General features: G+C 37.2%; 1 protein-coding gene across 2 annotated transcripts in view; it reads left to right on the forward strand.

Annotated features, from left to right (window-relative positions):
* The first annotated feature begins 13,149 nt into the window (after nucleotides 1–13,149).
* Nucleotides 13,150–26,581, forward strand: part of LOC148948742 (uncharacterized) — a 96,675-nt gene continuing 83,243 nt past the window's right edge. The window contains exon 1 of one of the 2 annotated variants that reach the window (XM_089094656.1): nucleotides 13,150–13,210. The gene's annotated coding sequence lies outside the window, so the exon portion shown is untranslated. Of the gene's footprint in view, nucleotides 13,272–26,581 lie in introns of both variants that reach the window. The other variant, XM_089094654.1, reaches the window with a different exon arrangement.

Below are 26,581 nucleotides of genomic sequence, written 5' to 3' on the forward strand. Positions count from 1 at the left end.
CGTTTCTAAATTGATTTTAGGTTCTCTTTTCAAGTGAAATATAAAACGTGGTAATAAGCAGTCAAGCAATAAAGAGCACTTCCAAAATATCTTGTTGAGCTGGCTTGTTTGACACTTCTAAGGGAAGACTTGATGTGGCATTGAATATCTTTTATTAGTCCTTCTGGGAGCTTTTATCTCCTTTTGCCACCGTTTTAAAAGGCGACAAGTCACACATATGGGTACAGAGCTTGCTCTGATTACCAACAGGGAAGACTCGATGTGGTATTGAATATCTTTTACAAGTCCTTCTGGGAGCTTTTATCTCCTTTTGCTACCGTTTTTCAAGGCGACAAGACACACATGTTGGCACAGAGCTTGCTCTGATTACCCACAGGGAAGACTCGATGTGGCATTGAATATCTTTCACAAGTCCTTCTGGGAGCTTTTATCTCCTTTTGCCACCGTTTTTCAAGGCGACAAGACAAACATATTGGCACAGAGCTTGCTCTGTTTACCCACAGGGAAGACTCGATGTGGCATTGAATAACTTTCACAAGTCCTTCTGGGAGCTTTTATCTCCTTTTGCCACCGTTTTTCAAGGCGACAAGACAAACATATTGGCACAGAGCTTGCTCTGTTTACCCACAGGAAAGAATCGATGTGGCATTGAATAACTTTTACAAGTCCTTCTGGGAGCTTTTATCTCCTTCTGCCACCGTTTTTCAAGGCGACAAGACACACATATGGGCACAGAGCTTGCTCTGATTTCCCACAGGGACGACTCGATTTGGCATTGAATATCTTTTACAAGACACGCATATTGGCACAGTACTTGCTCTGATTACTCACAGTGAAGACTCGATGTGGCATTGAATATCTTTCACAAGTCCTTCTGGGAGCTTTTATCACAGTTTTTTCAAGGCGACAAGACACACATATTGGCACAGAGCTTGCTCTGATTACCCACAAAAAAACAACTACAATTGAGTAACAATCTTGTTTGGTGATGTGCATCTATTCGGAACGTCTTGACTAGGGGTTTTTTCTGCAAAGTCATCTATCGACTCATACAGGTGAAGTTCCCATGAAGGGACTATTTCAGAATTTTTGGAGACATATGGTTTGTTCCTAGTGATGTAACTTGATAAATGACTTTTTTGGCATGTGTGACGCTACAAAACATCTAATGTGAAAAAAAAATCACTTAGGTTGCTTTTTAGGGCGGTAGTTGTTACTTATCTGACAAACTATAACTTCGTTGGAATAATGTGTTGCAGATGACAATAAATTAATACTCACTTCCGTGTTTTTTTTTTTTTTTTTTTTTTTTTTTAGAACAGTTACTAATAAGAGCGGTGTTGGAACGTAAATATTTAAGGGCATAGTCAAATACTTTCACTGATTGATATTTATTTTCAAATATATTTATTGTCAGAAAAAATATCAAGAACTGGGTAATTGACTACTGCAAGTGAAGTTTCCTCGATACATGAAACCCAGTGATGGAACTTAGTAAATGACTTGTGTTCAACTGAGCATTTTCGACATGTGTATGACGCCTCGAAATATCTCGCATAAGAAAAAAAAAATTAAAAAAAATCTCGCAGGTTGTGTTTTAGGGTGACAATTGTTACTTACCCAACAAATTATAATTTCCTTGGATGAATCTGTTGTATATAATAAATTTTCACTCCCCCGTGTGTTTTTGAGAACAGTCTTAATAATTAGAGCGGTGTTGGAACATTAATATTTAAGAACATTCTCAATACTTTCCATGATTAATATTTATTGTATATGTTTTCGTTTAGTGAATTGACGATCGAAAATTAAAGTTTGCTGGCAATGATACAGAAAATTGTCGCTCGATCCAGAAACACAAAGGCCTTGCACTGAACTGAGATAGTAATATTTGATTTATTGGGATAATTTATACAGTTTAACCAAATGATGAATTATTCTAATAATCCTAGTTTTTCGAGGATTAGAAAGTTTGAATAGCCATGTCAGGAACTTGAATTATTTCATGGTAATAATTTTAATATCCTTGATTGTCTGATAGAAAAACAACTTGTTTTTTTTTAGAATCGAGCTGCGTAAGTTCGGAGTGGAGAAAATTCCACTGATAAATTTAAGGGTTACCGATCATCAGGTGCAAAAACTCTTGAGATTTTTTGTCTTTGCTCACGTGGTTCAACGTAAAGAATGGGTTTTAACGGTAGTTTAGAATAGATTTGGTTGAAATGGCTTCCTCAAAGAAATGATTTGGACTTCTTAGTTTTTATTTACTTGCAATGAATTTTTTTCTGGGCATAACAAATTGAAAGCTAATCATGCAATTTAGCACTGGAATAAAAAATTAAATTCGATATATTTCGCTTCTGAATACGGAATTAGGGCTGCCACTGAAACGCATTTACAAGCACTATATTTATTTGGGTCATTCTGCTTTTTCTCTACTTCATGTTGCCTAGCTTCCTAATATATGTTTGGAGACTCAATTTGTCACAAACGGCTCGGTCATAAAAATTGACTTCTAGACAATGGCGCCCTAGGAAATTCGTAGCAGGATATTCGCATGCCACGGACAATTCCACTGGGAAATAGCATCTATGAAGATTGCGCCCATAGAAGAAAGGACAAAAGTAGGTTAAATTCAGAGGATTCCACTTGCGGATGATTGCGAAATATTTCACCTTAGGGACATTGAATTCGCTTATGATAGTTCCCCTTCTGGAACTTTAACTAATAATTTCTGTAACCACACTGGCTAACTATGTCATGACGAGAAAATGTAGAACAACGAAGAAGAAGGTGATTCAACAGCCATTGAAAAAAGATCAAATATTTCAGCTGGGACCTCCGCTCAGTTGTCCTCAATGCAAATAAAAAGGGGGCTAGGCATTTCTCCGGAGTTTCTACGACCATGAGGAGGATGTGGTGAGTCCCACTCCTATACAGAATGAATATGCTCATTTTGGGGTCATGGCCGCCCATACGGGGGGGGGGGTGCCAGCCCTTCCTGGCTGAATGACAGTGTCATATATTTGTATTAGTTTCAAAAACTTTTTCCACAGAATAAGTTTTCAAAGAAAAGTAAAGAGCTCTTTTAGCCAAAAATGGGCAGAAATAAAGTCAAAAAATCTTCCAAGCGTAAAACTACCACAAATCACTATCAACAATTAAATGAAACTCAAAACAAACAGAAATTACAATAAATAGCCGACTCAAATTCAAAACGAGGAAAAATTAACATTACTAGGGCTGACAATATCAGTATAGGTCTCAAGACCAGAACATAACTTAGGCTCTACTGAAAAAAAAAATGACCGTGGATGTTTAATATACCTATACTGATATTTATTCCTTAAAATAAAAAAGGGTAAAAAAAAGTTTTTTACTTATGTAAGTAAAAAAAGTGAAAACATTTTTTTTTTCAGTAAAGCGCAAGTTATATTCTGGTCTTGAGAAGGCATGGGGGTTATCAGCCCTACTAATGTTAATTTTTGCTCGTTTCGAGTTTGACTCGGCTATTTATTATAATTTCTGTTCATTTTGCGTTTCATTTATTTATTGATAGTGATTTGTGGTAGTTTTACGCTTGGAAGATTACTTGACTTTATTTCTGCCCATTTTCGACTCTCAAAATGGAACTAGAACTATGAATTTCCAATCAAATGAGCCTCCTCTAAAGTTCACAAGACTCTTCATAAAAACTTTACATCCCCCCAGGGTATAACTTAAAACCCTTATCCCCATACTCTGGGGGGTTGAGTCAACCCGAAAGGTCATGTTATAAGATCTTTGGACTATTTTTGAACAAATGGTTATCTTAAATTTCTATTGCATGCATTTGGGGAAAATATGACATGGGGGGGTATAGCTGCCCTCCAATAACTTTGACTCTTAAAAATGGCTTTTCAACTTCCAATCTCCAATCCAATGAGCCCCCTCCGAATTTTATACAAACACCGTTTCCATAAAAACCTTAAATGCCCTCGGGGCAACCCTTAAAGCTCTTGCCCTGAGGACTGTGAGGGGGCTCTCACCCTCAAAGACATCATTTCTGGACTTTTAAACTACGTCAAACAAAAGAACTATCCTGAAATTTTGACTGGAAGTGTTTGGGGAAATGAAGGGTGTTGGGGGGATGGTTGCCCTCCAATTACTTTTGACTACTAAAGAGGGCACTAGCCCTTTCAATCACCAACCGACTGAGCCCTTTTCGAAGTTTCTACGACAACAAATGGCCATCTTAAAATTTCTACCAGATGCATTTCGGGAAAATACAACGTGTGTGTGGGGGGGGGGGAGGGGAGGGTGGTGGTGGATGTATTTGCCTTCTGATGACTTTGACTCTCAAGAATAGCACTATAACTTCTGATCACCAATCCAATGAGCCCTCTTTGAAGTTTATATGACCACCATTTCTACAAAAACCTTATGTGCCCCATGGTGTAACTTATAACCCTCGCCCTGAGGGCTATATAGGGGGGGGGGGTTTATCCTCAAAGACATAATCGCTGGACCTTTCAAATACACTGAACAAAATGGCTATCTCAAAAATTATGATTGAATGTGTTTGGGAAATGATTGGTGTATGGGGGGGGGGGGTGATGTTTGACCTTCAATCACTTTTCACTGTTAAAAAGGCCAGTAGAACTTCTGATTTCCAATAAGAAACCTTATATCCCCCAGGGCATAACTTACAACCCTTGCTCTGAGGGTTGGAGGGGAGGTTGTCATTCTCAAAGTCATAATTTCCGGACCTTTAAACTACGCTGAAAAAAATGTCTATCTCAAAATTTTGATTGGATGTGTTTTAGGAATTGACTGACGGAGCAGGGGGAGATGGTTGCCCTCCATGAGCTGTTTTTGAAGTTCCTATGACGTTTCTTTCTATAAGAAGTGCCCTGGTCTAAAAAAAAAAAAAAAATATTGTGCCCACATCGCTCTTTACTTAAGCAGCACTATCGCGCTGCCTATAATATTTTGTCTTGAGATTTCAATTATACAGCACTGGAAGTGCCGATTAGACCAGGTAAGCCCCCCTCCCCTAAAATTCAGCCGCTGGGCGCCCGTGTTTGGGGTTAAATGTTACTCTTTCCTTTCATAATAACAGCGAAGACCAGAAATAATCCCGGAAATCAAGAGGGATAAATATCAATTTCATATTTTTTATGTGCTTTTTAAAGTTTTTCCTGTATAAGAAAAATGTGCAAATTGATGTGCTGAATAATTAGTGTTTTTGCTGTTGAATCACCTCATTTTATTTTCAGGAAGTAAGGGTTTCGCTTCTCTTCTTAGCAAAATGGTCTTGGAGTGCCTTCCTGATTTCCCTGTCAACTGGCCTTTCTTTAAATTTTTAGGCGTCTCAACTGCTGGGATTGAAATCGTTGTTGCAGAGACGTCCCCTGTCATGAGAACGGACTATATTTTATGTGATCCCTGGCCTCTCGTCTTTTGTTTTTTGCCTAAGATATCGTTCACCGTTTCTAAGATTGTAGAGGATGCTTATTGTCAGATTTGATATTTCTTCCAAAGTTGTAAGGGAGTAGCTGTGTTTAGAATGACTCGGAATTTGGTCGTCTAGATTGGTGTATAAACGTCTTCTATAATCAGGTCATGAAGAAGTTTGGTTTGCAATAAGGAAATTTTATAATTTTAGGATGTTACTTTAGTCTTGGCCTTTGTTTGGACATCAGTTGAGAGTGATCAAAATATCTACCGGGCCGGGACAGAGTGACAACTACGGATGGCCTCTATCTTCTGGATACTAGCTCATTGTTAATGTTGCTTTCTGTCACTCCATCATCGTGCTTAAAGTTGGATATGAGAATACATAGGGAATAATTTATTTAAAAGTTAATAAGTAGTTCTCCTTTTCTGCTGAAGTGACCATATCTGCCTGGTCTTATTGCCTGTCTTCAACCGCAGCTGTTACTGCTCACTATTACGTTAAAATTCGTTCAGAATGGCGAGTGCATCATTCTGGGGTTTTGAGGAGTAGCATTTTGCAATTGAGAGTTAAATTGGTTGAATTTCTGTGCTTCGGGTAGAGTCCGATGCCTAAATTAGGACGATTGTAGTGTTTTTAACAGAGTCTCTCTAACGAATAGTCGCAATTGTTTCCGATGCTGGAGTAAGATTGAGCAGTGTCCTTTTAGTGGAAGAAGAGAGGTTGAAACCGATAAGCAACATCAGTACGGCTTGAGAACAGAAAGGCAGTTCTAAGGATAGTTTCTTTTTATGTTCGGAGGAGATGCGTCTCTGACATCCTGACTGTATTGCATTTGTGTCTATCTATTTCTTTTAAAAAAGGACACTTTTTCCAGTTTTGGCTAAAGTCCGTATGTCGAGTATTCCAGCATTGAGTAAATTCTTCGTCAAAATCAAGCTGGTGGATTTCTCTTCTCATCTTGGAGTTGTCCTAGACCTATGGTGGTTGATGTCTTCCCTGATATGGTAGAAAATTCGGCACCAGTTCCTTTATCACAAATACTTGATCACAAAGTTGTTGGTTTCCTCGACCTAGTACCACTTGTACTGTATTTTTTGGGTCCACATTGATATTTTAGAAAAAAAACGAAACGTTTTTTACTGATTAATAAACGTTGGCAAGCTTCATCTCTGTAATTTATAAGAAAAGGTTTTTGATAGGACGTGTCCATATGCAACAATATATTTGTTGGGGGGAGGGGGTGTTTCCTGGTCTGCCTTTTTTTTATCACCCGAGGATCACCTTTGAGGATGTATTGAGTGACCTGGGGTATGTGTGCGGTAAGAAAGGAAGTCAATAATATCAAAAATCCCTGGGTACTATTAGTATCCTATTACTACGATGGGAATGAAAGCTATTGGTGCAATCCAACTTGTCGAACCTCCCCCCTTTTCCTCGTTTTAAATCCGAAATCAGAAATTGGAAAATCTTTTTAATAAAAATGGTAAACTCTACGTTAAATATTGAAAAGAAAAGTATTTTTTCCATAAGGATTAAGAATTGTTTCTCTTACAGGAAGATTTACTGGAAACCATCTGCATAGCAGTGTTGAAAAAGACGATACTGCTCACAGATAGGATGCATTTGTGCCATTTTTATTCATTTCTGTTTGGGCTGTGCATAGGATTCTTCGAGTATGTGGGTTCTTAAAGGCATTTGTTCTGAAAAATTACACCATAGCGTCAGCACATTCTCGCTCAAGTCCATTGAATATTCACAAGGTTAGAGTTTCCCGGCGGATAATGTAAAGCTTAAATAAGAGAATCCTCATTCAGTGCGGTGCTTTGCAACAAACAACTTTGCTGTACCCAATATATACTTTAAAAATTAGTTTCAGTTGGCTTCCAGATGTCATTGCACCCTTTTCAGTGGTATACTTTGCCAATCGGTAAATCTGTAAAGATGAAAAAGAATAGAGGCCAGATTCTGCGAAATTATGCGGTTAGATATCGCTGCTAATGTGGAACAATTAGAAGCGAGTATAAAAATAGCAAGTATCAGCTTCTTACAAAATGTGCCGGTTTCTGAAAATCAACTTCGGACCAGTGATGCCAAACGTGGTACAATTGTACCATTTTGGTACATTTCACCTCTACTGGTACAATTTAGTACAATCCCACAAAATATGGTAAATTTAAAAAAATTATGGTACAGTGTGGTACAATTCAGTATTTTTGTATCTATGTGTGTATTCATTCATCTACAAATATTTTATTTCACCCTGATCTGTTCAGCATAGTCGAGATAAGAGACAGACAAGCAGCCACCTATTTTCCTTTTTTCGTAAACAGACACTTCACTTCCGGCATCCAAAGGTCGCAAAAACTTCTTTCTGTGTATCAAGCAGTGTATCTTAAAATTCGGGGACATGCCTTCAAAACTCGGGGAGTTTTCGGGGACAATTCTTCAAGTCGGGGAATTTTGGGGGAAAAAACAAAATGGAATTTCGTTGCGAAAATTCGGGAGTCAAAATTTGTTTTAGCTTCGGTTTCAGGCTCAAACAGGGCTTGGATCCGCGTAGTAAATCAAGCCTTTTAGAGAGTAGGTTTTAGAGCTAGAGCACGGGATTGTAAACCATAGCTGAAAACACTTATTGCTTATATTGCGGCAAAAACTTCAAAATTGTAAAAAAAAAAAAAAAAATAGTCAACACATGTGAACTGTAAATACCAGTAGCAGCTTTTCATTAAGTCATTAATCTCAGCAATTAATTAATAATATTTAAAAACAAATATTCTTTGCAGTTTCTAGATGTGTAAATTAAATAGAAAAAATTCAACCTATAAATATGGGGCAACATTAAAACTTAAAACAAACAAGAACTAAATTAAACAAGTAAATTTAAACTTAAATTAAAAAGGAATGTCGACTACAGTTGACACATTATTGGTTTTTCATGCTGATTCTAAGGATTTAGGTGTTTACCCCCCGGAGAATTCCCCCGCGGAAAAAACCGGAAAGTGCTCTTTCGCTGAAAATACTACCGCCAAAAATAGCCCACGTAAAGTACCCCCGCTGAAAATACCCTCCGCGGAAAATACCCCCGCACCCCCCCCCCGGCGGGAAATACCCCCTCGAGACATATTTTTTTTCATTGTTTGTTTCTACTATAGGCCCGTTTTTTAGCACTAATATGTTACATCTAACATCTTACATCTTTATGCAAAGATTATCGTTTTTTAAACTCATCTTTGTTCTAAGATCTTACAGCTCACTGAAACTTTGATGATATACTCATCATTGTTCTCAGACCGCTGATCAGAGCAAAATGATGAAAGACGTTTGCATAAAACGACAAAAGATGTAAGATCTTAGTTCAAAGATTTCACTTTTAAGCGTTTTCTGACAAAAGATGTAAGATCTTAGCACATTAATGAGTGAAAAAATATCCTTTATGCTTTCCTTTCTTTTGGTTACCTCATAATAAGTATATAGTCAACGATGAAAACTCCACCCCTCCCACCAACCCTGCAGCCATCCATGTTTCAAATATAATGCTTATTGCAGTCTCGCTTTTATAACCAAGGCACTAGACCAGGGCACTTCGTATCGAAGGAGTTGTCGTAGAAACTTGGAAAAGGGCTCATTCGATTGGAATGGCTAATGACCTTTTTAATAGTGGAAAGTGATTGGAGGGCAACTAATCCCCCTCCCACCCCCCACCTACCCTTTGCCCCTTATGTTTTAAAAATAAAATTTTCCATAAAATTAAATCAAAATGAACTTTGTTAATGCTAATTAGCAATAAAGAATCTCAGCAGTATCCCAATAACGACTGAGGGTATTATGTTCAAAATTTCGTGGCTACTTCTGCTTTTAAAATTTAACCAAATCAAAATAGCGTAAATGTATCCAAGCTATCAAACAGCTTGATATCCAATAGCTTGATATCCAAGCTATCAAGTATAAAGTAGATTTTTTTTTCGAATGGTATCAAGTTTTCTATTTCAGGTCAACTAGAGGAGGTATGAAACTAAATTAAACACTAATATTTGTGTCCAGATTTTTAAAAGGGTGTATGTTGTTAAAAATGTCAATATAAAACGAACATAAATTAATTGAAAAAAAAATCCACAAAATAAGTTTTTCAAAGAACAGTAAAGAACTCCATTAAACCAAAAATTAGCAAAAATAAAATAATCTACCAAGCGTGAAACTACCACAAATCAGCATCGATAAATAAATGAAACCCAAAAAGAACAAAAATTACAATAAATAAGCGGGTCAAACTCAAAGCGAGCAGAAATTAACATGAGCAGGGCTCAAAACCCCTATGTCTTCCCAAAGCCAGAACATAATTTGCACTTACTAAAAAAAAATAGAAATGAATGTGCATTGTCAGTTTAATATACGTATACTGATATTTAGTAATCAAAATTTTAATATAATATGACTTATTAAAGTTATTAAAGTAAAGACATTTATTTTTTTTCAGTGAGCTATAAAATATATTCCGGGCTGAGGGTAATATAGAAACTTTAAGTCTAACTTGTGTTAGTATATTATCGTCTGGAGCTTTAAAAAGTTTGCTATGATGTGCTAAACCTACAAATGTTCGCAAATGGCCGAAAAACAACAACTTTTGTTGGCCTGTAGTAAAATGTTTCTGTTGTAATATATGTTACTCCGAACAATTTCTTCAAGTACTGTCAGGAATAATTTATTGTATTAGAAGAGAAAGAAAAAAAAAAGAAATGGAGAAAGAAAGTGAACGAAAATGTCTTATGCAAAATTTTCAAAGATAGTACTTTACGTCATCGACGATCCGTGTGTTATGCAAAGCTTAAGATGCGGAAAAAAATTTAGGATACGGAACATTTTTTTGTCTTTGGTAAAGATAATTTCTTAAACCACATTGGCCTGACATCAAAGAAAGAAAAACGAGCAAATATGGGGTTTTTATAGGCCAAATGACGATACTGAAAAAACAAAGCGAATATTTCGAGAGGACAAACGCCACTCTTCTTCAGCGCGAAACGAAACGATGTATCAATAAAAGCCAAAAATTAAAAGAATTAAAACCAATTACCTAACAACCATAAAAGCGAGTTATTCGCCAATATCCGCGATTTGCACAAAATCCAAAAAACATGAACTGCCATCGACGGATACTAGCGAGCAACTGATAAATGAAAGGAATCAATTCATTCACTTGAAAAAAACAAAACGAACCAGCAATTAAATAAGTTGGAAAACTATTTCATTTGATTTCGGATTTTAATTAAGGCATTTCTTGCAGACACCCTTTGAGACCTAAGGGGGTGTTCACGTGTGTGATTAGATGACTGGGAAAGTGGTTCAAGGTTTATTTCAGGGATTACTAACGTATCGGCTTCTCTTTTGAGAAAACCGAAATATGACTCGTTTATTCTTAAATCACCGGACTCTCTGTTTAAAGCTAGACCTAAATGTTGGTATTTATGAATTTCAACAGCTTCTCTGTAGTGCTGGACAATACCTTTATCATGCGAAATAAGACTAGCTTGACTAAACAAAATAGTATGGTCTGGTTTTTCAAAAATGTGCTCTGCAAGGGCAGAGTCAAAATTTTCTGGTTTTTTCCGCTTTTTAAGTGTATTATTAATTGAACTAGAATTCTGGGTTAATCTATCTGTTAGTCGATGATTTGTTCTTCAGATATACCAAAGACAAAACGAACAAGGAATTCTGTAGACAACGGAGTTTTCACCTATCGGTATAGGGTCTTTACCTTGAAAAATTTGGGACCTGATAGTTTTTCTGGGTCTATAATAAGTGTAAATGTTATTTTTCCTTAGATTTTTTGAAATGTGGTCTGAAATCCCTTTAATGTATGGGAGGCCAAAATAAACTGAATTTTCCCTTTGATTTGTGTTTTCTTTGGAACTATCTGATAATCTTATAATGCGTTTTGTAATTACAGAATTTATTAAACTAATTGGATAACCATTCCCAAATAAAATATCTCTAAGGTGGTTGAGTTCTAAATCCAAGAAACGTGTTGAACAGACTTTCAAAGCTCTATCAACTAGAGAAGTGACAACTCCTCTTTTCACAGCAGGAGAATGATTGGAGGAATAACTTAAGTAACGGTCATTATGTGTGGGTTTTCTATATACACTAAACTCGAAATACGAATCATTTCGGTGCACCAGAACATCTAAGAAAGGAAGACGCCTCTCTATCTCAGATTCCTGAGTAAATTTCAGTTTTGGATCCAAGGAATGGAGCAAGTGAAGAAAAGAACCCAGAGACTCGTCACCATGCTCCCATAAATAAAAAATGTCATCTTTAAAACGAACCCAAAATTCAGGTTTACAAGAACTTTGCAAAATAGCCCTTTCTTCAAGGTCTTCCATGAAAATATCAGCCTGTATTGGAGAAAGGGGTGCACCCATGGAGAGCCCATATTTCTGTCTATAAAAAATGCCTCTGTAATGGAAATAAAAAGAAGTTTTGTTACAAAGGGCTGTAAGCGAAAGAAGTGTCTGATTCGAAAGAGTAGAATTTTCTGATATAGATGGGTTAGAATTAAGTTTTTGCTCCAAAAACAGTTCGGCCTTTTGAGGATCACAATTGGTATACATTGAATCTGCATCAAAAATGCCAATTATTGTATTTGGTTTAACCGAAACTTGCTTTACCTTGGAAACAAAATCAGCAGAATTTTTAATATAGGATTTTTAAGCCTGAATTAGTGGGCGAAATATCACTGATAAGAATTTCCCAATTTTTCCTGTAGGAGAATTAAAAGAAGAAACAATGGGTCGAAGTGGATTACCCAGCTTATGAACTTTAGAAAGACCATAAAAGCGAGGGGACGTGCATCCGCGTGGGTAAAACCTTTTGTAAAACTGATCTGTAATTTCACCTTTTCCTTTTAGATAAGAAAGCTCTTTTCGGACTTCCTGTACAAATTTTTCTGTAGGATCGGTAGCTAATTGTTCATATGCGTTAGAATCATTTAAAATTTCTCTGACTTTTTTGTCGTAATCATCTGAATCTAATACAAAAACAGTATTGCCTTTATCGGCTTTCGTAATAATCCTGGAATGATATTTTTTTAGTGCGTGTAAGACCAAGTGTTCATTTTTACTAAAATTTTTAAAATTTCAATTATCAATAGAAGGTGAATCCAAAAAAGTTTCAACAAATTGTGCTCTAACCTCAGCAATCTCTCCAATATCCGCACGAGAGTCATGAAAAGCACCCTCTGTGTTCGCGACAATTTCACTATAAGGTATTTTCGAAGGGGTTATCGAAAATTTCAATCCTTTCGATAGAACCTGATTTTACTCTGTTGTAAGTGGCGTGTAGCTGAGATTTATCACAGCAGGACCAGGAAACGCATTTGGGACAAAAGGTGGATTAATATAGAGTTTTTCCAACTTCAAACGGTGTAATTTCTCAGAAAGTCTTTGTCTAGAAATTCTAAAATCATGCTGAAAAGAATTTTCAGCAATAGCCTTAATTTGATGAAAATCAGCATAAGAAAGCGCTTCGCTTTGTTTCGCTTTGTTTTTTCGCTTTGTTTTTCAGTATTCGCTTTGTTTTTTCAAATATTCGCTTTGTTTTTTCAGTATCGTCATTTGGCCTATAAAAACCCCATTTTTGCTCGTTTTTCTTTCTTTATGTTCTCTTTGGTACATTTTTCATGCAATTTGTGGTACATTTTCTTTTGAGGTGTTGGTAACACTGCTTCGGACATTCGTCAATACTCTTATTATTGGCAAAAAATTGAAATATTAAAAAGTAATTTTCCTTAGGCTACACCACCCATACATATTAAAGCTGATAGGCCCTATTATAATAGGTATGATCAATTGGGGTGTCTAGCAAGGAAAGGCTAGAGCTGTTCTGGTGATGTCATAGTTGTAAATCTTCACTTGGTTTATTAGATCCTAGTTCACAGTTGCTCCTCCTCACAAGGAAATGCTAAAACATTCTGGAAATAACTTTATGAGATTCTAAAATGCTTATTTAGCCTAAATTAAGACCACAGTACTGAGGCAGTGATTGAAAAGTATCTTTGGTAATGGTTAAAAATAGCCTAGGGCCTAGCAGTTCTCTAGAAGGAGACATGCTAGAACATAAAGAGATAAATTTTCATATTGTTAACTCTATACACTTTTGATAAAATTCTACTTTAGCTACTTTTGGCTATCTTAGAAAGGGGTTAGGTTAGGAAAATGAAACTCTCAGGGATGGGGCCACAGGGATAAGTAGGCTTATGTCCCAGGAAGTTAGGTAAATTTTTCATTATTCATATTATTGACTTAAGAATAAAGTAAACATACCACTTGATGCCTTTCTTATGCTCTTTCTAAATATAATAATTATTTTTGTTGGAAATGAATTTTACCCCCCACCCCTATATATGCCCATACAGGGTATATATTTGCATATTAGGGGAGTAAAGGGAAAGTTTAAACTTACCTCTGATTTACTTCAGAATTAAAATTTGCCCCCACCCCCCTAATGTGCAAATATATACCCTGAATTGGTATATATTGGTATTATTATATTTGGAAAGAGCATAAAAAAGGCATCAAGTAGTATGTTTACTTTATTTGTAAGTCAATAATATGAATAATGAAAAATTTACTGGAAGGTATTTTGAAGTAGGCTACCTACCTCCACTCCTCTCTCTAGAGGGCCCTGACCTTTGATGACCTTTAAAAATCTGTGTGTTATAAAAGTGAAACCTTGCAAAATAGATCTTTGGCTTAAATGAAGTACAACAAAATTGTTTTTAGCTTCACAATTTTGCTCAATCCCAATTTATAAGGTTTTAAAGATATGCAAATACATTTCTTAAATTTTGAAAAAAAAAACATTGATATGTATGTTATCAGGGAGGGAGGGATTGTCAGGGTAACAATTATTATGCTGAAAAAGGACATAAAATAATAAATCTAATGATGCAATTTTCATTTTGTTTTCTATATAGCTTAGGGCTATATAGAGAGGGTGCTGGAGATGAATTGTCAAAACTACAAACAAAACCACAAAAAAAAGCACAGAGTATGCAATCTGAAAATGATAGTTAGGACTAGCTGATGATTAAGACTGGACTTGTTTAGATTGGCTAACTACAGTGTTAGAAAACTTCTATTTCTTAACATTTTAATTTAGACAAAAGTTACCCCCTACAGCCTAGCCTACAAGGGCACTGGCAGAAAATTTTCCAGGAGGGGGGGGCCAAAATATCAGTAGTGATTGGGTGACAAGGAATATATTTCAGGAATTTTTTTTTGTAGGAATAAGTTCATTTTTAAATACTTTTAGGAAAGAACTCTCAAATAAAAAGAGCAACTAAATTGCCTGCAAAATAAAACAAAATGTTGTAAGTTTTGAACTGCAAGGATTCCTGACAAAAGGATCAATTTGATTAATCAATAATATATTTAATTATTATGCATTTAATTTTAAAAGGCAATCAAACTCAAAACAAAATTACAGAAAGATTGGTTTCATAGATTATAACAGATGTAGATTTGCCTTTATACAATTTCTTATGCCTTAGAATAGTTTACACAAGGAGTAGAGATACTCAAAAATCATCCTGCCTGCATAGATACCATGTTTTGATTTTATAACAGCCATGTAAAATATACCTCTTTCATAAGAGAGCAATTCTTCCCCTTGAACTTAAATCCAGTATATATTCCTACATTAATAAAAAAAAAAAAATAGAATAGCAAAAGAAAAACAAAATTTAAACTTCCTATCCACCTGTCAAATTGACCCTCTTTCTTTTTATTGTCCTATTCAACTAAAAAAAAAATGAACAAGTTCAAAAACTTTTCATCACAAGGGAATCTTATCAAATAGTTTATAAAAAAATACTGGAAGTAAAGAGTGACTTGGACCAATATTCAACAAAACTAAAAATTTGATTCTTGTGACAATTGCTACACTGGCAGTCCTATTGGCTTTTTATGCTAATTCTAAATATTTAAAATTCTTTCAGTTTATTGTTACCCACCAAAAACTAAAATCTGAGAAAATTGGCCTGATTTTTGAAAAAAGCACCCCCCCCCCAAAAAAAGCAAGCAATTTTATTGAAAAGCTCTTTATTAGGTACATCATGTCAGTGAACCGTACCATAGAGGTTTCAATCTTCAAAATTTGGAATCTCACATTTTTTTTCAGAAGAAACATTGTCAATGCATGTTTATTTTTTTTTCCAGGGGTGATTGTATCAAAGCAAAGGTCCAAGATAATTGGGAGGGATAATTTCATCCCCCATAGGAATGCATTGGATCTACCTTTGCTTTTCACTTGCTCTTGAATTGGTCTCAACTTGTTTCTTGCTTCCTTTCAGCCTTGGTATAATCAGGGGCTGCTTTCAGCCTGTATTCTCTCAGATATTAGTTGCTCTGTAGAAACAAGTTGCAAATATCTAATTAGGACTGGTGAGACTTCTCCAGAACAAGTTTTCATTCTAAATGCCTCTTTAATGTCACTCTAGCAAATGTTTAAACTGGGCACAACCCTACCAAAACACTGTAATAAATCATCCTTTAGCAAACAACCCCTTGCTCCTGGGTTGAACTTGTATATCACCAAGTTATTTTTTCTTAGATTCAAATTCTAACTTTTTCAAAGCACTTACTTTCCAGTTTCCAAAGCACAAATTCTAACAAAGCACAAAGCACCAAAACAGTTTCCAGTTTAGTTTCCAAAGCACTAACTTTTTTATCTTGTTTCTTCTCAAACATAGCCCATTCCCTCCATACAGATTCAGCACTGGCAACAGCATTTTCAATGTGCTGCAACTTCTCTGTGACCTCACCTCTCATCTTTTGCATTTCGGCTAGTAGTTCTTCCATTTTCAGTATTAGATTCTACTTTAAATAAAAATATCACATACCTTAAATAGCCTTTAATATTTATCCACACAAAGGCTAATTGTGCATTCCATTTTTGCTGTTTACTTCAGGGCACAGCCAACACCCATCGATGGCTTTACTATTGGTGGCCTGGATTGCTTTCTCTCCCACCTGCTGGCTATAGGTGGCAGCAAATATCTTCTCAATGGATTTTGATTGACACTGCTGGATTTCTGGCTTCCAAAAGGAATCGTTTTGGGCTAAAAATAAACTGTTCTATCTGTTTTTCAAAACAGAGTCACTTTTCCACTGGCTAGACAACTTTTATCACCTCAATTACTAATTATTTTCACTACAATCTAATCTGGTACAACACTATCACCATCTATGGTACAACACTATTGCCATCTCTGGTACAACTACCTTACACCCCATCCATCCAATATTGATGATGAGAGTATCTAAGATGAGAGGCAAGCCTTATGATATATGTTTAGGAGCTTAAATTATCTACACTGGTTTACTGATGACAAAGAGCTGATATGCTGATGACACATAAGCTTACTTCACAAGAACCCCCCCCCCCAATTCATTTTCAATTTTCCAAAATATAGGCACTGACAAGAGAGAGCATTCAAAGAAGCTGTTTAAACCATCTGTATGTTATCAGGGTAAACCATGAGCATGTATGGTGTGATGTCTGCACTCTTCTAGTCACTTAAAGTAAACCACTTAGTTTCAATAGGCTTTACACAAGTGATTTACTGAAACTACATATACACTTTGGACAAAAGTGGCAAGTGGTCAAAATCCTGGCAATTTATGAAACCCTCAACAAGAATCATAAATAATTGGTTGAGAAATTTCCAAGCACTTTTTAAGCATGCATGCAAGCCCTTTGAAAGGGCAGCTACAGATAACTTGGGCAGTACTAAATGCAAAACGCCCAGTACTTCATTTAAGAGAAATGATACTGTATTAGTTAATAAGTTCTCTCGGAGGAACACTATCTTGTAACTTTGGATGTCTTCTTTCATCTTTTATTAATTCTTTCTTTTGCAACAAGGCATTTTCAATTTATAATATAGCACTGCAAAAGAGTACATATATGGTCCCCAGGGCAGCGAGCATGCATAGAAAAAAGTTGCAGGGTGATCTGTTTTAACATGGTACAGAGAACAACAGCTAAAGTAGAATCTCAGCAGGGTTTTGAATTCAGCAACTCTATAAATTTCATTTCAGAATTTCAGTCCATATCAATATTCTATTACTACTACTATTGAACTAAATCAAAAGAGTTTAGGTGTATCCACATTGTCAAAATAGCACAGATACAATATCTCAGGAATGGAATAAATTATTAAGTAGAAACTTTCAGGGAAAGTTGAGAGGGATGTAAAACTAAATTATAATAAACTATATTTTTACAGGTTGTCAAAAAGGCGCCTGTGCATAGGGTATTACATTGAAACTTAAGGGTATGTTTTTGAGAATTTTGAACTAAATCCAAAGAATATTTGCATCCAGTTCTGTCCATAGGACATATGTGGCATTCCAGGAATGGCTAAGGACATTCATTTAAAACTATAAGGGTATGTTGAGTCAGCCCTATGGATCCTCAAAAATAGTGCAGATTTTCATTCCTTATATTTGACTATTTGTTCCTATGGGCATCCATCCAAGCATTACACTACAGCTACTATTAAAAATTGTTGAAAAATTTCGTCCAACATATAAACAGTCGGTCAAAATCTGGATTCTTACAGAGAAAAACGGAAAAGATTTAAAATATTATTGTCTTAACCAATAGAAAAGCTATGTCAAATAAAAGTGAACAAAAATTAATTACAAAAATTCCAGAAGTGTAAAATGACCATAAATCACTTTCAATGATAAATGAAACTCAAAACGAAAAAAATTACAATATATAGGCCAAACTCAAAACAAGCAGAAACTGCCACAAACAGGGTTTAGTTTTTTCAGTAATCTTGCTTCTTAAGGTAGCTTATTATGCTTATCATGGTATCTTTGTTTTTGGTGGTATGAGAAAAAAAAACGTTTGATATAAAAAAAACTCTAGTAAAATACAGATTATGTTCTGGTATTTAGAAGGCACAGGGGGGAGGGGACTAGCCCCACTCCTCTTTGTGGTAATTTCTTTTCGCTTTGAGTTTGACTTGGCTATTTAATGTAATTTCTTCTTGTTTTGGGTTTCCTTTATTTTCTTTTTATTGTGATTTATGATCATTTTATGCTTAAAAATTATTTGACTTTATGTTTTGCATCTTTAGTTTAATGTAGCTCTTTACTTGATTTTGAAAATCGTCTTTTGTGGAAAAGTTTAAAAAAATTAAAATCTTGAAAACTTGACGTGGTAGAGCAGAGCAGTTTTAAGATTGTAATCAACATTAAAGACTGCATAGAAAAATAAAAAAAATTAGCATGCAGATGAGTCATTAAACATCTCTATAATGTTTCATCCAAGGAAATCCAACAAACGGGGATTAAAAATTTGTTTTTGTTAATATATTGAAAACTTGACACAATAGAACAAAACAATTTTCAGGGTTGTAATCAGCATGAAAAACTGCATTAGAAAAGGCAAATATAAGCATGCCAGATGTTTACTGATAAGTCCCATTGGAGCTCATAGTGCGAAACGCTTTGGTGGATTAGAGACTAAATGTTTTAGCCCTCCCCCTGCTCTCCCAAAGGAACAGTGCCTGAAAGTTTCAACTTCATCCCCTAGCCCTTGCCAAGGTATAGCAGATATACTACTTTGGTGACCCAGGTGCGCATATCTTTTGATATGCCTCTCCCCTTCCCAGGTCAAAATTTAAGATCCACTTAAGCCCCCCTCCTTGCTTCCTGAAAGTCTCAGCTGGTTTTCCCAACCCGTTCCCTAGACATTTTAGAAAATTTGAAAACTTGGCTGCGCAAAGCGTCTTTTGATTTGCTCAGGTACCCATGTTGTTTCCTGATTATACCCTTTTGAATCTCGAGATATCTGGCCTAGTGGACGATCCCTTTGATTTTCATAGGCAGCGCGCTGCCTAAATGAAGAGTGAAGTGGGTACAATGTATTATTTTTCTTTTTTTTCTTTTTCACCATGGGGCATTGTATGGAAGGAGGTGTCATAGAGACTTCGGAAGCGGCTCATTTGATTGGAAACTGAAAGTTTTAATGCTGTTTCTAATAGTCGAAAGTGACTGAAGGGCAGCCGGCCCCTCCCACGCACTCCCATTTCAAATTAATCGGATCAAAATTTCAAGATAGCCATTTTGTTCAATGTGGTAGAAAAGCCCAATAACTATACCTCTGGGTGTGTTAACTCTCTCCCTCCGCAGCCCTTGGGGTAAGGATGGCAAGTTATAATTCGCCCATTGTTTACATATAATATTTATTGTTGGGGAAGGGGATATGTTCGATTTTCGGTATCCAAAAAGACCAAGGGCATTCAGGTGAAGTTTTCAGGAAATTTTGAGGGCCGTTTTGAACTAAATTAAAACACACTATGTCAATGCAGGTTATCAAAAGGGTTCATCTCAGGAATGGCTTAGGGTATTAAGTTGGAACTTTCAGGGAATGATGAGAAGTTTGATCAATTGATTAAAATATTTAATTAAATCTTATTAAAAATTATGAAATACAAACTATCAAAAACGAGAACCAATACTACCGCGTCCGGGGCAACCGATGAAGTTACCGCGTCTGGGGCAACCGACGAAGTTACCGCGTCCTGGGCAACCGACGATCTGACGACCGAGAATCTTGCAAATGGAGACACTTTAACAACGTTGACAACTCCGACCCCGGAGGCTATTCTTTCCCCTAAATTGATTTTATCCATTGGAACCCTCAACGTTAGGATGCTTGCTAAACAAGGCAAAATAGATCTCCTCCTAAATGAACTAAACTGATATAAATGGGATATTGTGGGACTTTCAGAAACACACCTCTATACCACTGGCGAAGAAAGGATTGGCAACACTAGCCTGATAGTGTCTGGGAAAACCGATGGCGTCCATCGCCAAGGTGTTAGCTTTTTTATATCGAGTAAAGCACGAAGATCCCTGATTTCCGTAACGCCTGTGTCAGAACAGTTGATTATGATATGAATGAAAGGATCACCGATCAACATCATGATCATACAAGTCTATGCTCCTGACTGCAGCAAACCAGATGAAGAGTATGACAATTTTTACCTTCAACTGCAAAGCCTAGTTGACGCAGTTCCCAAAAAAGACCTTGTCGTTGTCATTGGCGACTTCAATGCTATTGTTGGCAACGCTTCTGCTGGAAACGAAGATGTTATGGGTAAATTTGGCCTTGGAAGACTTAAAAAGAGGGGAGAACGCCTCATTGAATTCTGCAGAGACAACAAACTGGCCGTTACCAATACTCTCTTCAAACACAGAGAACGTCGTAAGACGACATGAGACTCGCCAATGGAAAAAAAAAACGTAATCTTATTGACTACATGCTCGTCTAAAGGCGGTGGAAATCGTCTGTGCTAGATACTGTTACCCTCGCAGGTGCCAATTTCGACAGTCACCATTCCTTGGTCATGTCTGCATTGAAGATACGCCTGAAATCTTCCGCAAAGCTGAACAAGAGACCCACCCGTTTCAACACGCATCTTCTCAAAGACCCTCAAACTCGCCAGACTTACATCGAGGAACTGTCTACTCAAATATCGGACCTTCTTTTGAATTTTACTATAACTCTATCTAAAGAGGATATCGATAAACTGGTCACAGACTCCTCTAAAATCATCAGTGACGTAGCGATGTCCGTTCTAGGAACCAAAAAGGGTGATAAAAAGCCTTGGATAACCGAGGAAATTACTTTATTATGTGCTGAGAAACGAAAACACAATAACAGTTCAGACTGAGAGAGCAGGGACAGATATAAGCAGTTGAAGCGTGCTGTAGAAAAAGCCACCCGTAGAGCCCATAGCACCTACATAAAAGACAAATGCAAACAGTGTGAGTCTGATTTTAGGAAAGGCAACTCACAATTTATGTACAAGAGAGTTCGCAAGCTAGCAAGCAAGAAAAGTATCAGTTCTTGTGCACTCCTAGATAAAAACGGCTCACAGATACAAAGCACAGAAGTTATCCGATGGAGATGGATGGAGCATTTCAAAGAAAAGCTTAATCCTGATAACCTTCCAAACCCTGCTGTCCTGAACCGGTTTCCCCTTACTGTCTCAGACCCCAGCCCACCTCCTCTCTGTTCTGAGGTCGAAGACGCCATCCAAGCGCTGAAGCCTAACAAAGCCCCTGGCCCAGACGGAATACAGGCAGAATTGCTGAAATTCCGGTGTGAACCACTTATAAATCTTTTCCACAAGATCGTATCCATTGCCTGGCAAGAGGGTCATTTCCCAACTTCTTGGTGCGAGGCCACAATTGTTCCGCTGCACAAGAAGGGGTCAAAGGTGATATGTGATAATTACCGTCCTATTAGCCTAACAAGTCAAACTGCCAAAATCTTGACCCGAATTATACTTAGAAGGTCAGAGCCGTCTCGTCCTTAGTCATCCAAGAATACTAAACCGGTTTTTGCCCTGGGAGATCGACCTTTGACCAAATTTTCACTGTGCGCCATATTTTAGAGAAATGTCTGGAACTCGGCCGCGACCTGTATCAGCTCTTCATTGACTTTAGGCAAGCATTCGACCTTATTTGGAGAAATGGCCTATGGCATATGCTTCATTACGGAATCCCACGAAACCTAGTCGACCTTATCAAAGATATGTACTCCAAATTTGGGAGTCGCGTCGTGACTAGTGAATGTCTCACTGACAGTTTCCAGACGTCTGCAGGTGTCCTTCTAGGATGCCTCTTGTCTCCAGAGCTGTTTAACCTCTTCCTCACAGCATTCTTATCCCTGACGGAAACAACTTGCGGCGCACATATAGGGGGTGTTCAGATAGATAAGCTAGCCTACGCCGACGATATCAACGAAATGGCTGAAACACCTGAGGATCTACAAGCCGTTGCTAACGACGTCTTCGAAGCCACTAGTTCTTTTGGAATGATCATAAATGTATCAAAAACAAAGACTATGTGCTGCTCACAAAAGCCGCAGGTTATAGTTAAACCAGACCTGAAAATTAATAAAGGGAGTATCCAGTGGGTCGACGAGCTCCCTTACCTCAGTAGTTTGATCACCAGCGACAACAGTCACTCAAAAGACATTAAAAGACGTCTCGCCCTCGTGAGTTCCACCTTCAAAGCCCTTATGCCCATATAGTGACGTAAGGATTTGTCTCTGCGTTTGAAGGCACGACTTTTCGATAACCTGATCATCCCCATCGTAATCTAGTCGTGTGCACCATGGACGCTAAAGGTGGATGACTGTCGTCGACTTGCAGCATCTTAAACTAAGTGACTTCGCCGGATCGGGCCTCCGCCAGAATCACTTACTTTGATAGAATCTCAAACGTCGAACTTCTCGAGCGCCTTAAAATACAACAAACAATTGTCATGCAGATCCAGCTCCAGCAACTTCGATGGCTCGGTCACGTACAACTGATGAGTCAGTCCCGTCTTCCGAAAATCACCTTCGATTCACGGTTCTCGTCCTCGTGGTCGTCCCCCAAAGATGTGGAAGGAAAACTTCGCACCTCACAGCCTCTCGGACCTTCTTCGCCTAGCAGAAGACCGTGAGGCATACAGAAGGCATATCCATACCATTGCAAAAGAAGAGGTCCCAAGACGACCTTCAAGGACGGACGGGACTTAAGTCAAGTAAGTAAGTCAATATGTGCACGCTACTGCTACTACTACCACCCCCACTATTACTACTGCTACTAAAACTGCTATTTCTTTAGTGACTGCTAATGAGGCTACGGTTCTTAAGGTAAAAATATAGGGAATTTTGGGGGGGGGGGGGACTTTGAATTAAATCAAAACACACTATATGCAAACTGATTGTCAAAATTGTATTTCAGCAATATTTTACGAAAAGCTTAGTGCAATAAATTTAAACACTCGGGACATGACGAGGGGAATGTTCAACTCAAGCCGTATCCAGGGGGGTACCCGGTTTGAACCCCCCCCCCCCCTGAAATGTTTGTTTGACTCGTAAAAACGTAACAAAAATGGATATAAAAAAATTTTGTATGGTTTTATTAAGTTTTTTTGTGTAACGCCCCCCCCCCCCAAAAAATAAAAAAAATTAGTACCCCCCCCCCCGCCCCCCCGAACAAAAATCCGGGATGCGCTTCTGGTTCAACTGACCAAAAGGGAATAAATGCATGCTACTACTGCTGCTACTGCAACTCCTATTACTACTACTCCAACCACTACTACGACGACGACTACTGTGGCAGTGGGGTATGGAGGTGGAAATTATAGGGAATATTGAGGGGGAACTTGAATTAAATTAAAACACACTATGTGCATGTATGTTGTCAAAAGGGCGTATCAGCAATATCTTAAGAATGGCTTGGAGTATTAAGTTGAAACTTACAAGGCGTGTTATAGGGGATCGCAATATTTGTATGCTACTACTACTACCAATACTAAAACTAAGGCTATTAAGGTGAGAACTTCAGGGGATTTTGAACTAAATCAAAACAAACTTTTTACATGCAGGTTGTCAAAAGGGCGTATCAGCAATGTCTCAGGAACTGCTTAGGGTACTAAGTTGAAACTTTCAGGGGATGTTGCAAAAACAAAAAAGCACTATATGCATACGACTTCTGCCCTTACGATTACTGCTACTTTTGAGGCCAATGATATTAATGTGAAACTTTCATGGTCTGTTGAGGGGGATGCTGAATTAATTCATACTAAGCGTAGGCAGGATGTTATAAGGGCATATAAGCAATATTTTAGGACCAGATTAGAGCATTAAGGCTTATAAGGTTAAGCGCATGAAGGGAAAAATTACAGGGGTTATTGAGGGGGAACCTGAATTAAATCGAAACACACTATGTGCATGAAGGTTGGCAAAAGAGCGTATCAGCATCATATTAGAAATGGAATAAATATTAGCTTGAAACTTACAGAGTATTTTGTAGGGGATATTGAACTAACCAAAATGAAATATATGCATGCTGCTATTACTACTTTTATTGCAACTATTGCTACTGCTACTACCGTTACTATTGCTACAAATAGTACTACTACAACTAAAGCTAAGGGTATTAAGGTGAGAATTTCTGGGAATGTTGAGAATATGTCGAACAAAGTCGAAACAAACTATTAGAATGCAGGTTGTCAAAAGGACGCACCAGCAATGTCCCAGGAACTGGTTGGGAGATTTAAGTTGAAACTTTCAGGGTATATTGAGGGTGACGTAAAAAAAAACAAAAAACAAAAGGCGCATACTCCAACGAATTTTACTACTACTATTGATTATTAGTGTTACTGAGGCTAAGGGTAGTAATATGCATTTTTTATGGAATGTTTTGGTGGATATTGAACTAAATAAAAGGCATTATGTGCATACTAATACTACTCCTACCAAAACTAAAACTACTACTAAGGTTAAGGGTATTAAGGAGGTCTTATGTGCAATTTCTCAGGGATGGCTAACAACATTAAGTTGAAACTTTCAGGACATGTTGAGGGGGGTGTTGAACTAACCAAAAGGCACTATGTGCATCATTCTACTATTACTACTGCTACTTCTGCTGCTACTACTACTGAGGTTAAGGCTATTAAGGTGAAACTTTCAGGGAGTGTTTTGCGGAATGTTAAACTAAATCAAAATACACTATGTGCATGCAGATTGTCAAAAGAGCGTATAAGCGGGATTCCAGGGATGACTTACGGTATTTTGTTGAAACATTCAGGGCATGTCAAGAGGGGTGTAGAAGTAGGCCCAAAGGCACTATATACTATGTTCATCTTGGTATGAAACTAAATTAATGCATATGCTGGTTGTCAATAGAACGAATCAGTAATATCTCAAGAACGGCTGAGGGTATTACATTGAAACTTCCAGGGCTACTACTATTACTACTGGTGCTACTAGTATTGAACTAAATCAAAGGCTTAAGTGTATCCATGTTGTCAAAACAGCATATATACAATGTCTTAGAAACAGAACAGGGTGTTAAGTTGTTTTTTTTTTAAGGGAAAGTTGAGGGTTTTTAAAACTAAACCAGATGGTTCGATGTGTATCCAGGTTGTCAAAAGTGTGTATTTGCAATATCCCAGCAATAGCTAGGGTGTTATATTGGAACCTTCAGAGCATATTCCTGGAAATGTTAGACTAAATCAAAAGACACTATTTCCATCCAAGTTTGTCATAAGGGCGTATTTGGAATATTGTAGGAACGGATAAAGGTAATCAGTCGGAGCTGATTGTAATTTTATTAAATTCAAAATTATTAAGACTTTCAGGAATTGATTTCAAGTACATAGATTAAACTGTTAATTCCCAATCTTTTTTTCAGCAATCTTGGTTATGATGGTGATTTTTTTTTAATGTTATGAGGAATAAAAACACATAGCTTGAAATTAAAATTGTTTCTAACTACTTAAGGAGTTTTTCTGTATGCTTTTAATTTCATTCTTCTTGGCTCTCGTTTAAATATTCGTTCAAATACTTGTCTATTTTATTTTATTGCGTACCCAACCCTCAAGTTAGAGTCGTTCCTAAGGGGGCGGGGGGCAATAGGGTACCCCAACTTAGGGGAGGGAGTGAGGCTGGAGGACTACCCGTTTTGATCAAAATTTTCACTTTGATTCGGCTTTTTTTTCGGTACTTGTTAATTATAGCGACTAAACCCAAGAAGTGAAGTTAGAAAACGATTCTTACTTCATACTATGCAGAATAATTGTAGCTAACATATTTTGGATGTAGATCTGCTATACTTTAACCCCAACCCCCCTAATGTGCAAATATATAGTCCAAATTATATATTTCCCATCTATTCTCCCAATGCGGCTCACTTATTTCAACCCGTTTGCCTGTAAATTGAATCACTGTGAAACAAGAACCGGAATAACAAGTGACGGAGGACAGAATGCATTGAGCTTGTGTAATTTGGGCTATATATTTGCACATTTTAGGGGGGGGGTAAAGTTATGCGGGTCTGCATGCAAAATATGTTAGCTACAATTATGTTGCATATCATGAAGTGAGAAGTGCTTTCTTCTTTCACGCTGTCCAAATATTGTTGTGGTCGCTATAGGTAACGAGTACCTTTTTTGCTTGCATTTGAGTCGGAAAGAGAGCGCTCTAATTAATTTTTCCCCGGGCACCGTCAACCCTATGAAATGGTTCTGCTTCAAGTAAATTCCTTTTTGGCTTATCCGCTAA

This window comes from Artemia sp. Qi Xiang Cuo, chromosome 9 (assembly GCF_049724085.1).
Source record: "Artemia sp. Qi Xiang Cuo chromosome 9, ASM4972408v1, whole genome shotgun sequence".
NCBI classification, from domain to species: domain Eukaryota; kingdom Metazoa; phylum Arthropoda; class Branchiopoda; order Anostraca; family Artemiidae; genus Artemia; species Artemia sp. Qi Xiang Cuo.